The sequence below is a fragment of the Diuraphis noxia genome, unplaced genomic scaffold (genome assembly GCF_037042655.1).
Source record: "Diuraphis noxia isolate RWA-SAM2 unplaced genomic scaffold, SU_Dnox_SAM2 contig0001, whole genome shotgun sequence".
Classification (NCBI taxonomy): domain Eukaryota; kingdom Metazoa; phylum Arthropoda; class Insecta; order Hemiptera; family Aphididae; genus Diuraphis; species Diuraphis noxia.
Window position 1 is genome coordinate 56,187,498 of NW_028301711.1, and position 14,556 is coordinate 56,202,053.

At 27.3% G+C, this 14,556-nt stretch overlaps 1 protein-coding gene across 2 annotated transcripts in view; it reads right to left on the reverse strand.

The window, feature by feature from the left end:
* Positions 1 to 14,313, reverse strand: part of LOC107164023 (piwi-like protein Ago3) — a 36,714-nt gene extending 22,401 nt beyond the window's left edge. The window contains exon 1 of one of the 2 annotated variants that reach the window (XM_015511694.2): positions 14,164 to 14,313. The gene's annotated coding sequence lies outside the window, so the exon portion shown is untranslated. Of the gene's footprint in view, positions 1 to 244; positions 478 to 14,163 lie in introns of those variants that run through there. The other variant, XM_015511695.2, reaches the window with a different exon arrangement.
* Between the last annotated feature and the right edge of the window lie 243 nt (positions 14,314 to 14,556).

The window sequence follows — 14,556 nt, forward strand, 5'->3', positions numbered from 1 at the left end:
GAATTTATTAGGCACTAATTATGCAATAAATTAATCTTGCATGTTTTGGAGATATCACAATACACGCTCCGCGTCAGTATAATAAATTATTCTACAAATAACGGGAGTCATCATCACACGTGCTGAATCTGGTCTGTTAGAGGAGCAAATGACCGTAAAGACAACAGACCGGAATTTCGAGATATACTCCACATCCGGTAGGTCACCTGGATAAATTCTAATGATTTAAAAAGTTTCAACTTACTGCGTATTCACTAGGATTGACGGACGAATGAATTCGGAAAAGCGTGCACTTGTCAGCTAGTGTATGTAACGGACACGAAGACGACGATAACAAATACTATGCACACGATTTGAACTACAGAAACAACATGGACGTACCTTATAAAGGAAAATCATATATTGCAACAGACAGCAAACAAAATACACATATGACCGATCGCCAGGGCGACCACGGTGGAAAAGGAGAAAGTAAGCCGAAAACGAAGTGAAAGAACCGCGTTTATGGAATCGATAACGATTGTAGTGGACGGAGTGGAGAGGTGACCATCTACTAGATAATGGCGTCCTACCGGCTACCATACCTGACAAAAGAAAACTGACCCCGCCCGCCACCTCATTATCCAAAAACTACGGTTTACTGATTATTACCGTGGTCCGTGCGGATACCGTTTCCGGAGACAAAGGTTGGCAACTCTTCGATTTTACCATCGAAGCCCAGCCGACTTCCCGAATCTCGAAACTCATCGTTTTTGAACTTTGAACGGACAGTGACGATTTAGCGGGCATTGAACGTAAACGCCGTGTATATTATCATTGATTATATAAACTAGTTTATATAATCAATGATATTATCTATACATGTATATGTGTATTAGTAAATATAACATATTTATATAATATATACTCAATGGTATAATACGTTATCTTGACATTAAAAATAAAATAATAATGACAATTTAACCATTATCGGCTTATCGCAATAATCCGATAAAATATGTTCAATTATTTTAATTGATATTTAATAATTATTAATTATGATAGTAATTTTAAATAATATTATTTACTCATTATTATTTGACAATTGCTCATAAGTCAACAGCATAAATTAGGATAAATATATGTGACTACAATCGTTTAAAGCGTTTTCCACTACTCTATTACTCGATCAATCTTTCGACAATCGACAATCGGCATTTAAGGTTTCCTACTGTTCACATTCCATTATTCCAATGTCGTCGAAAATCAAGAATTACTGCTACGACAGAAATATTTTCCATAACAGAATTTTAAATAATTTATAAATTATAAATACCCGGTAATTAGATAGAATAAACTAATATAGATGGAAATACTAGTATCAAGATATAAAAATAAACAATGTATAATATGTGAACATAATTTTACCAGTCCTAAAAGGGACACGTTTTGAAAATAACTAAATATAATTATCGATAGTCTAATAATAAAATATATGTATGTATATAATATATATATTTGGTGGCCCGCTTTAAGATGATACCTTACCAAAATGGAACGTTGAACAAAAAAGGTTGGGCATTACTGGTCTTGAGTGATCTAGAGATAGAGCAATTACGTAAAAAAAATATGAAGTGGTAAAAAACGATTAAATACTGAAATAGAATTTAAAGTTAGATTTAAGAAAATATCTTAGACTTCTAGGAGCCATCTAAAGTAAAGTAAAGTTATATTAGTAAAAAATATTGTTATTTCTAATGTTGTAAACTTGACAAATTTAGTTTTTTCCAATGATAACAAAAAAAAACTAAAAGTGGAACTATTATTCTGTACCACTACCAATACATATGTATAATTTTATATCCATAATCATAATAGAATTAATAAATAGATAAATAATAATTATCAAAATTAATACAGCGTTTCCTTTATTTTTGATGTTTGAACATCAAAATATTTATATATATTTACTTTTAACTGTTATTTATAAACAGTGATGAGAAAATGAAAAATATGATTAGAATAATAATTATTGTATTGGTGTTAATTATCAGTTTTAGGATAGGATATTAAATTTGATTAGATGGATCACACAACATATTTATGAGTTATAAAAATTGGTGCAATTTACAATTAACAATAAAAATTTTTTTTTTCTTATTTGCTTTTTAACACTAAAGTTCCACTTGATTGTTATTTACGCTAAACGATTGACCATTATTTATTATTAAAATTAGTAAAATGATAAGAACACATTTTATAAGACATATACACATTATAATTATTATACCTAAAATAATGGTAATTTATGATTGAATGATGATAAACAATAGTGGTCAATTTCATAACAAAAAACTGATATTTTGAATTTTCATAAATTGAGGAAAAGTATGAGGCTATTTAATAAGAGGTGATACATAGTTATTAATTAAAAATAAAAGTATGTAAATAAATAAAATGTAGGTAGGTATAATCATGCATTAAGTGCACTTCCTACTTTCCTAGCTTAGTATACCTAGCTTTGATTAAATTAAACATTCAAAAATATTTTAATGGTTAAAAATCTCTCATAATGTTTATATTTGGTCAATGAAGAATAAAGTGTTAAATACCTATGATATAAATATTGTTACTCAATAAAAATTAAAAACAATTATATTTTCTGGTCTGTAATAGCAACTACTAGAGTTGATCTGAGTTTTCCAAGTTCTTATACCTTTTAGGGCCATATTTTAGATTTTGGCACCCCCGACTTTGGTTATTATTAATTGTATATTTGTATAATTTCTTAGTAATTAATACTAATCATAGGGATTTGTGATATTCAATTTAGTATTTAGATAAATACAATTAAAATATATATAAATTATAATATATAATATTAATATATTATAATAGGTAATAAATAACAGAATATAGCCAATATAGGTAATATACTAATATACTAAGTATAAATAGGTACATAAAATATTAAACATACTATTAAATACATTATATATATAACCTTATTATAATATAATGAAAATATCCCCATTTAACCATTTATAATTATTCTTGGAACTTTTAAAATGATTGTATCAAATATAAATTGTATTTAATTATTTTTTTAATAGATATATGTTTTATTATATTTCATATTTTTAACTTGGAATATCCTATTGAGTGGTTGTTTAAACAAAAATATTTTTAAGAAATTCTTACTAAATAATATCATGATAAAGCTTGTCACAATTTCTCTAAGATTTAAAAAATGAGTAGGTAATTATATTTCTTTTTTTTTCAAATTTTAATTCTGAAAAAATTTGTATGTCTTATGCAAAATTATATGGAGTAATTATACATCAATTTTTGTTTCTATTATTTTGTATTTATATTTTTCTGAGTATTTTTATTATTTATTTTATCAGCATTATTATAATTCTGCTACAACAATATATTTATATGTGACATAATATTATGCTATACTATAAGATATGTATAACCAATGTCAATTTTTATAAAGTAATTTTTGTATATTAGGTACTTAATTATTTTTAACTGGGTACTAACTTAAATCCTAATCTAATAATGAAAGCTAGATATAACACATGAAAACCCCTTGGCATGTATTAAATATATTAATAATTTATATATACTATTAGGTAGGTACAAATAAATTAATAAAATACTAATCATTATAGATGAGATTCCTAAGGTATTTGGAACCAAAAAGATTCACATCGCCTAGAATAACTATTAATGTAATTATCAGCACATTAAACACAACAACCAAGCTTATAAAATAATTAAAAAATTTTAGATTGATAATTGATCTGAATAGGTCATGTATATTATAGCAAAAAAAAAAACTACCAAACATTATTATTTCATCAAATGGCTAATAATTGATTGATATCCAGTAGGTACCATAGCTGGTATTTCATTAACATTGAATTACATTGAAAACAAGTTAGGACATCTCATCCTGCAGTGAACGTGCTAAATCCCTGGTTTTTAAACATATTGTAATACCCAACATTATGAACAATAGGTTTAATTCCATATTATATACAATTTAAAAATAATTTGTTGCCTAGCATTTATATTTTGGTATCTATTGGCTATTAGATTTCTAAACATAAGTTTAGAACATATTAAATCCCCGATGTGTCCACCGTTATAGTTACCAGTTAAAATAAATTGTTGGTGTTATTATGTATATCTATTTTTGAAGATTTTATAACGGTTCTATTTAAAGTAAATTTATACTATAGCCAATATTGAAAAAAAGCGGGTAAGTCGTGTATGTCGCTCTGCTGTACAGTAGGTTACAAGTGGGTTACTGTAATGGATGGAATTAAATTTGAATCCAATGATATTATATCATTGTATACAAAAAACGATTCTGAGCGAAGACGGTTTATCTGTCTAGGATATATAATAGATTATTAAAAATTTTCAAATCTTAGATTTAAAAAGAAAAATTTTTATGAATTTCTAGTTTGAAATAATTTGCGAATTTTCGTGATTTTTACATATGTTGTCAAAATTCAAACTTTGAATGCTTGTAAAAAAAAAATTGTGACTACGCATTTCTTTTATTTTTCAATTGCTATTGTAAAAATATATAATGAGCCTTGTATTAAATTTTCAAATCTTAGAATTAAAAAGAAAAACTTTTATGAATTTCTATCTAAGATAATTTGAACATTGCCGTAATTTTTACGTATTTAGTCAAAATTTGAACTTTAAATGCTTATAAAAAAAAATTGTGACTATATATTTCTTTTATTTTCAATTGCTATTGTAAAAATATATAATGAGCCTTGTATTAAATTTTCAAATCTTAGATATAAAAGGAAAATTTTTTATGAATTTCTAGCATAAAATAATTTACGAATTTTCGTGATTTTTACATAATATGTTGTAAAAATTCAAACTTTGAATGCTTATAAAAAAAATTGTGACTATGTGTTTCTTTTATTTTTCAACTTCTATTGTAAAAATATGTTAGGAGCCTTGTATTAAATTTTCAAATCTAAGAATTAAAAAGAAAAACTTTTATGAATTTCTATCTAAGTAATTTGAACATTGCCGTAATTTTTACGTATTTAGTCAAAATTTAAACTTTAAATGCTTATAAAAAAAATCGTGCCAATGTATTTTTAATATTTTTTAACTTCTATTGTTACAATGTGTTAGAAGCCTTGTATTAAATTTTCAAGCTTTTCTACCGAACAAATAAATTTTTATCGATATTTATAGGAAAAAAAACTAAAAAAGTTGAAAAATTAAAATGTCAGTAAACAGCTCAAAAGTGAAAATCCAATGTTGTAAAAATTTAAATTTCAAATGCTCATAAAAATTTAATTTGAATTTCCGGTGGAATTTTTATTTGTGATAAAGATTGAAAAACTTGTAAGGAATCTTGTATTAAATTTTTAAATCTTAGATTTAAAAAGAAAATTTTTTATGAATTTCTAGCTTAAAATAATTTGTGAATTTTCGTGATTTTTACGTATTTTGTCAAAATTCAAACTTTGAATGCTTATAAAAAAAAATTGTGACCATGAATTTCTTTTATTTTTCAACTGCTATTGTAACAACATGTTAAGAGCCTTGTATTAAATTTTCAAGCTTTTCTGCCTAACAAATAAATTTTTATCGATATTAATTAAAAAAAAACTAATAATGATCGAAAATTTGAAATGCCTATGAATAGTTCAACTTAAGTCGAAATTTTGCACGGTGGATAGAATATACTTACATAAACATTAGGTGAAAATTTCATGTATCTATGGTCATTTGTTTTAAAGTTACATCAAAAACCAAAATCGATTTTGTAGAAAAATGAGTGTGCGTAAAATTTCCCGTTTTTCCCTTAATTTTTAGTTTGTTTTTCTCAATTATTTAGAAAATTATTAAGAATATTTTATTTTGACCCAAAGTACCAACTAGATTCAATTTCTGATCGAACGAGGTACTGAAGTCAAAAATCGAAGATTATTTTATATTATTACCTATTTATAACAGCATGACAAACTGTCATGACAATGTGTACTACATAAAATGGCAACATTTCTACAACTACACTTTTTTGTAGATATAATTGTTTATTCAGATAAAATAAGATTAGTTGGGTCAAGTAAAAAAACATTTGATCAAAATTATCAATTTGTACAATACCCTATACTGCAGTATAGTTACTAGATAGTACGATAGATAGAGAGACAGTATGATAGATACTATTTTTTCCCCCCCAAAGTACCAACTAGATTCATTTTCTGATCGAACGAGGTACTGAAGTCAAAAATCGAAGCATTTTAACTGCCCCAAAACGTGATGACAGACACAAAAAAAAAAAACACACATCATGGTAAAATCAATACATTCATCGCTCCGCTCAGAATCTAAAATATATTTTTTAAATTTTTTACAAAAACATTAAAATAAATTTAAAAATGTTATCCAATGAAATAAATAACGGTCAAGTTGTCGCACGCAGATAGCCATTAAAACCCAATAAATACCTTTAACCACTGTTGAAAGAAACGATTTGCATTGTTTGGCCACGTAGGTACTCATACGTAATGGTGACAATATGACGCCACTCGTGTGATCTATTTTGTGTACCGGCGTGCCGCCAGAGACAAGGGACGGCCCTATGAGGGTCTCTGCTACCAAGGATAACGGTAAATCTTTAGAAACGCAGAGGCCTTTGATGGAGCCGCCTGCGACCCTGGCTGGCTTGACCAAGTCGTCTCCTCTCATCAGTGCATGAGCACCATCCAACACTAAAACAACCTCAACCTCAAGAGTGCAAGAGCACCAGTAAAATCAATCACACCAGATCTTGCGAGCGACAACTGACTTTTTTTTTCAATTTTAACAAAAATTTATCAGTGTTGTATTTATTTCGATTCGAGTGTTTAAAGATTAGTTGGGTCAAGTAAAAAAACATTTGATCAAAATTATCAATTTGTACAATACCCTATACTGCAGTATAGTTACTAGATAGTACGATAGATAGAGAGATAGTATGATAGATACTATTATTTCCCCCCCAAAGTACCAACTAGATTCACTTTCTGATCGAACGAGGTACTGAAGTCAAAAATCGAAGCATTTTTACTGCCCCAAAACGTGATGACAGACACAAAAAAAAAAAACACACATCATGGTAAAATCAATACATTCATCGCTCCGCTCAGAATCTAAAATATCAAAATATGCGTATTTATTATTAAACGTAAGTACCAGCTAATATTAAAAATAGTTACCAATATTTTAGGTTCCATTTTTAGATTCTGAGCGGAGTGATGAATGTATTGATTTTACCATGATGTGTTTTTATTTTTATTTTTTTTGTCTGTCATCACGTTATGAGGCAGTAAAAATTCTTCGACTTTTAACTTCAGTACCTTGTTAAATCAGAAAGTGAATCTAGTTGATACTTTGGGGGATCAAAAGTAAAAAATTCTTTATATTTTTCTAAATAATCGGGATAAACAAACTAAAAATTAACGGAAAAACAGGAAATTTTACGCACAATCAGTTTTCGACAAAATCGATTTTGATTTTTGATGTAACTTTAAAACGAATGACGAATACATGAAATTTTCACCGAATGTTTATATAAGTATCTATGTTCTATCCACCATGAAATTTTAAAAAAAATTTGACTTAAGTTGAACTATTCATAGATACATGCAATTTTCAATCATTATTAGTTTTTTTTTAAATTAAAATCGATAAAAATTTATTTTTTAGGTAGACAATCTTGAAAATTTAATACAAGGCTCTTAACATATTATTACAATAGCAGTTGAAAAATAAAAGAAATTCATTGTTACAATTTTTTTTTATAAGCATTCAAAGTTTGAATTTTGACAAAATACGTAAAAATCACAAAAATTCACAAATTATTTTAAGCTATAAATTAATAAAAAAATTTCTTTTTTAAACTAAGATTTAAAAATTTAATATAAGATTCCTTACAAGTTTTTCAATCTTTATCACAAAAAAAATGTCCACCGGAAATGCAAATTAAATTTTTATAAGCATTTGAATTTCAAATATTGACAAAAATTCGTCAAAACCATGAATTTTTGCGAATTATTTTGTAGTTCAAAATTCATAATATTGTTTTTATTTTTATCTAAGGTTATAAAATTCAAAACTAAGTTTTCCATAAGTTTTGCTTCAAATAGCTATAGAGAAAATTTGAAGCGTCAATATATCAAAAATGATTTGAGCGTTCGAGTTTTAAATTTTTATGAAATCGCGTAATGATAACGATTTATCCTCAAACCAGGTATATGTATATCTATGATAATATAAGGTATTATGAATTAAAATTTCCCGTTTTTCCTTTAATTTTTAGTTTGTTTTACTCGATTATTTAGAAAAGTATTAAGAATTTTTTACTTTTGACCCCCCCAAAGTACCAACTAGATTCACTTTCTGATCGAACGACGTACTGAAGTCAAAAATCGAAGCACTTTTACTGCCCCAAAACGTGATGACAGGCATAAAAAAAAAAAAATTAAAACACACATCATGGTAAAATAAATACATTCATCGCTCCGCTCAGAATCTAAAACTTATAAAATTGACGATAAATCACAAATTTATCATTAAAAAGGTGTCAACAAATTAGATAAAGTAAACAAAGCTTGATATAATGAAAATCTCAGTGTAACGAATGAAACAGCTGTCGTTTTCTTAAAAATATCGTGATATAACGAACAATTAAATGTGTTTTGGTCCACTTGATACAGCGAAGTTTTTTTGGCGAAACCTTTCGTGATGTAACGAATTTTTATAGATTTGAAGCTCCCTATTACGAATTTTTAATTTTTATTGGGATAAATTACATTTCTGTTAGTGTACAATGGCTTCGTCAAATATATGTAATATAATTAACTTGCAAGGTATTAAAAAGTTTGTGTAACGATTATCATGCAATAATGTGCTAATTTATTTAATATATATTATGTAACATGATCTTACTATATTAAGAGTATCTATATGTAAATAAATATTATTAGATTAAAAGTAATTGTATTTTTAGTGTGTTTATTTTATTTAAATTTTGATAAATCTTATTACAACAAATTTTGTTTGTTTGTGTTATCGGTACGTATAACAAATTTTGAATAAACAACTTTCTGTCTCGACATTTTTTCTCATTCTAGAAATTCATTATATCGCGAGTTTACTAAATTACAATTATGTATACAATATTAGTTCTATTAATTACTTTAAATTATTATATTTTACTATTTATTCATATATTATTATATTTTACCCATTACCATGAAACATTGCTCAACTTGAAAAACACTATATTGCTTGATCATCACAAAAAACCACAACAAATTGACCAATATTTAATATGACGTCTTAAAAATACTGTGCAGATTATTTACGTAATTGTTTACGACGTTTAACCATTAAAATCGTCGATATAAATTTGAAACTGCTCTCGCGTTATATAACCCAACGTTTTATAATATCTCGACCGGTGATTCACGATTTCTCATGTACTTTTTAATTCACACGATTGATTCTGCACAAAACTAATTTGCGACGTTGCTGATTGCATTAAAAAAATTATTTTAAACATAAAATAGTTGATATTAATATTGCATTTAAGTCATATTATAACATTATTTTAGTTTTTCCCCAAATACAAGTTTGTCAGTTTGTTAGCCCCCCCCCCCCCACATCATATTTTGGCCCCAGTAAAGAACTAAATCCGAGCCCCTCTAAAATAATAATTCACTTTGAAACATTTTTCTAATACATATTGAAGTAATTACTTGCATGAACGTCAGGCTTCTCGAAAGTCCGGGCCCCTGTACCATGGTTTCTTCTGAACCCCCTCCCTTGTGGGGAACCTGACTGAATAGTCTACAGCGTATTACATATATTTTATATGAACTCATCAGTTATCTGTTCGATACCCGCTCGTATATATTTTGCGATTTTTATCTCAACAATAGAGTTTATAATATATTTGATATTTATGCATACAAATCAAACTTGAGTATTAATCACGACAGAATCGGAATACATTTTTCAGTAAAATTTATTTTTAATTATTTGTTTTACCTAATATTATTGTTATAATTATTTTTCCTCATAGCTGAACCAACGTTGCTGAACAATTTTTATGCGGAATCGTGTTAAATTTGGGTTAGATAAAAAACATCTTTTGTATTACGAAAATGTGCGAAATCGGGTAGATAAAAAGATACATTGTGTGGAATCGTGTGCCGCCCATCTCGACAGTCATGATGACGCATTATTAAGTTTTCGTTTGCGTGTTCTCATTTGTATAAAGATATTAATTTTTTCACACTTCTGCTGTTAATTTATTATGTAAAAATATATATATATATATATATATATATACATTTACTTATAATTAGCATGTTTTTACTAATAATAGTTCAGTAACCGAGACATTAACTGCAGTGTAAGTTGTTTATACACAATAATGTAAGCACCAGATACATAATAAAACACATTAAATGGACGGTATTATAATATTATGCTATTATAATGTCGCATATTAGACCATTCAACAATAATATTATTACAAAACCACGTGGAAAGTAATATAAATAGTAAAATAATATACTAAGCATTCATTAAATATGCATAAAAATTATCAAACAACCATTAAACGCATGCCCTCGAAGAGAAAGCCACACGATGAGAAGAAAACAATAAAAATATACACATCATAATATAGGTATAATTTATATGAATATATAACACCTTTATACGGAGTGATTGTCTAATCACGAGAAACTTGATATTCCATTAGCCATTAGGTATATCTCTTGCCCAATGGAAAATTCTACCCATCGAACTTACAATTTACATCTTCAATTCCTAAAACCCTACAACTAAATTAAAACTAAACTACAGATAAGTGTAACTTTAAGGAAAGGTACATTTAGGTTCTATAATAAGTATAAGAGAATATCGAATGCTCTGCGATATAAATTAATCAACCTGTATAATAATACATTGGTCTACGCTCGTTTAAAAATCCGTAACCGGGAAAAGACAACTTTTTGATAATTATTTTATGTATCTACCTATATACACGGTGACCTATTTATATATATATTTATATATATATATATATTTATATATATATATATTTATATTTATATGTATATTATATAAGTACCCTTTTTTGTTATGTTATCCTTATATTATACATATATCTTTAATCGTCGATACTATAAATTATTCATTTATAGGACGTTTTGGTACGTATGCTGCATAATATTAAATATAATGATAAATATCATAGATGTTGTTTTGTGATAAACTGATGAACAACAATCGTGTGTCGTGAACATTAAAATATTGTCATTGTGTTGAATTTGTTGTCATTGAATTGCCAGCTGTTACTTCGTGGCGATGTTTACATTATCCCCATGTACCTTTTATACCTACCTACCTATGTACCAAAGGTATCTAAATCTTTTAGATTTTTAATTTGTTGTCTGAATAATGCGCATGGTACGCGACACTTATTGTATAATAGCAGTTAGCAACGCAGCAGAATAATTAATTAGCGTATATTATAGTTATACTAATTATTAAATAGGAGACTTCTATACATGTTACATGGTCGCCAGCAGGCGGGGAGCATGACCCCGCTATTTTAATTACATTTTATCACTTCTACAAAATAAAAAATTGAAAGTGCCGTGTTATCAAAGATTTTGTATATTCTCCTCGCCACCCGGTTTATATTTCTGCGGGAGACTTGTGTTATACAATATAACAGTATGACGATTTACCTACTCCAACATACATTTTGTATGAACTTTTCAAAGTATAATTTTGATTTTTATCAGTTATAAAATTAGTGTTTCAAATATTTTCTTTTATACGAGTGTATGTTGGAGTACCTAATGTTTAAGGTATGAAATATTTTACAAAAACGTGAAACATTGAATTGTTTTTAATAGAAATATTAATAATTGTTATTTATCAATTATTAATTATATAGTCAACGAGTTTAATCATTGATATTATTGCAATGACTCATAAATCATGAGTGCCGTGGTTAAATTATTACTAGATAATTAGGTTTTATTTTTGACTATTGGTAATAAAATTCGGTTTTTTCCCAGGAAATGACTTATAGTCGATGAAGGTACTATTTATGGCAATTATAGGAACGTATAAAAAACTTAATCAAGAAAAAAAGCAAAAATTAAAATACTCAGATATTACACAGTCTTAAGAGGACGCCACACCCGCATGTGTTGTCTCCGTCGTACAAGTGCGTAGCATAGCAAATGTTACGCTCAGCAGATCACGTTTATCTCCGTTAATTTAAAATTTAGAGTGAATTGACCTATTATAAAAATTAAAGGTAAGATTATTACCGAGGGCATCTCATAGGATTTTTATTATATTTTAATTTTAAACCGAGTTATGAGTATTTTTAGATATAAAAATAATTTTAAATTTTAAAATAGTCATAACTCAGTTTAAAATTAAAATATAATAAAAAGCCTGTGAGATACCCTCGGTAATAATCATGCCTTTAATTTTTATAATAAGTCAATTCACTCTAAATTTAAGGAATTCTAGGAATCGCAAACTTTATTAGTTATTAGAGTAGCTATATTAAAATATAGTTCTAAATGATTAAAATTCGATAAAAGGCTTTGAGTTTGTTGTGTAATATAAGTAAATATATTTTTTCATAGCTGTTGATTTAAAACTTTTGAGATTTATTTTGTGATAAAATTGTCTTAATTACGATATTTTTGTATGGCATGATTCAATAAATTATTAAAATATTATATGTTAATTACTTTTCAGCGGTATTTTTAGATTTTTACTTTGACCTTTTTAGCGGTATAAAATATAACATTAATTATGTCACATTGATGTCGATGGCATAGAACATTGTAACAGTTAACGCGAAAATAAGATAAAATATATTATAAAAGCGACTCATCTCAATAATTATAATTGTCGTGTTAAAATTGGATTTTCAAGTTAAGAACCTGTATGGTTCCATACACTACGAGTGCTGAAGAATAATTGCGTCGCCTTCGGTAATGCAACGCTGTGGATACGTATTGCCATCGAAATGATAAAACATGTTATAAAAAATCTAAAATGTATAGTATTTTCAAGCGATAGCGTTCTGAAATTCAGCGCATCAAATGCGTTGTTGCATCGGAATATCGTAGTTTCCATCATAACTATAAAACCCGATTGTTTGATGGATATGCGCTTAAAATCACTGACAAGGCCTGTTATCACTAACCTTTGTCATAATTATTGTTATAATTGTTAAAATTGCCTTGACGTCTGATACTCTGCATTTTGAAAATAATTGTAATCACATAAAATTAACTGATAACCGTGTTTATATTTACAATTACAATATTAAAATAATTGATACGAATAAATGAAGGTATTTTGAAATAAAGCGATTTTTACTGATTTCGAATTGCGGAAAAAAAATCCACAGACTGCAATATTACTCACAACCTCATGAAAATGGTTGAACATATATTTTTAAATGTAAATTATTATCTATAATTAGCGCATTATTAATATTTAATTACAAATATATTCAATAAATTAATATTTAGTGATAACAGAATATAACATAAATAATTGTATTAATATTTTGTTTTATATTCCAATAACAGGTGTTATGAATAAGGTACTCACAGTAAAAACATAGCATGTAAAAGTATTTCGAATAACTATATTAATTTATTGAATGATATAATAAAATAATATAGTATAATATAATATAATTTACGTATTTGTAATGAAATATTAATAATGTGGTAATTATAGATACTAATTAACGTTTAAAAAATATTTGTGAAAGAGGTTGTGAGTAATATTGTAGTCTGGGGATTTTTTTTCCGATTACTACCGATTTCATGTAACATACGGTATTTCTATCAAGAATTGCAGCGTTGCATTACCGAAGACGCAATAATATTATAGACACAAATATTACGCTATTGCCTAATGTCTTTGTCCAGTTGATCGGAGGGTTTTCGAGGTCGTGTATTCGATAATTTGATCAAATTCAAATACACTGTACAATAAAATTGTATGTAATAAAATGAGCTTACAATGTAATCTACGCAATTCATATGGAATAATATTGTATATTAAATGCCTTACCTGACGGTCACAGGTCACAGCTGCCTATGGACTATGTGATAGCAGTATATTAAGCGACAAAACGTAATTACTGATTAGGTATACTCAAAATACTTGAATTGAAATTATAAAACACACTGTTTATTAAAGAAACCCAGTTGTCGCACTCAGGTTTCGGTACTGAGTACTGAGTAGTTGTTGCTGTGTCGGGTGGTTAGCATGCACTGACTAAACTACTAAAGAGACGACACGGCTAAATTGACCGGAGATCGAGGTAGACGGTTTTATGATCAAAAGGTTTTTAGGTATCCTTTTAATAAAAGATTTCGTTTCGGCAGCAAAGAAAATTGTTGACCATTTCTTTTCTATGCCTGTTTATAAGAAAGACAAACGCTGTTTACGTTCTACCGTACA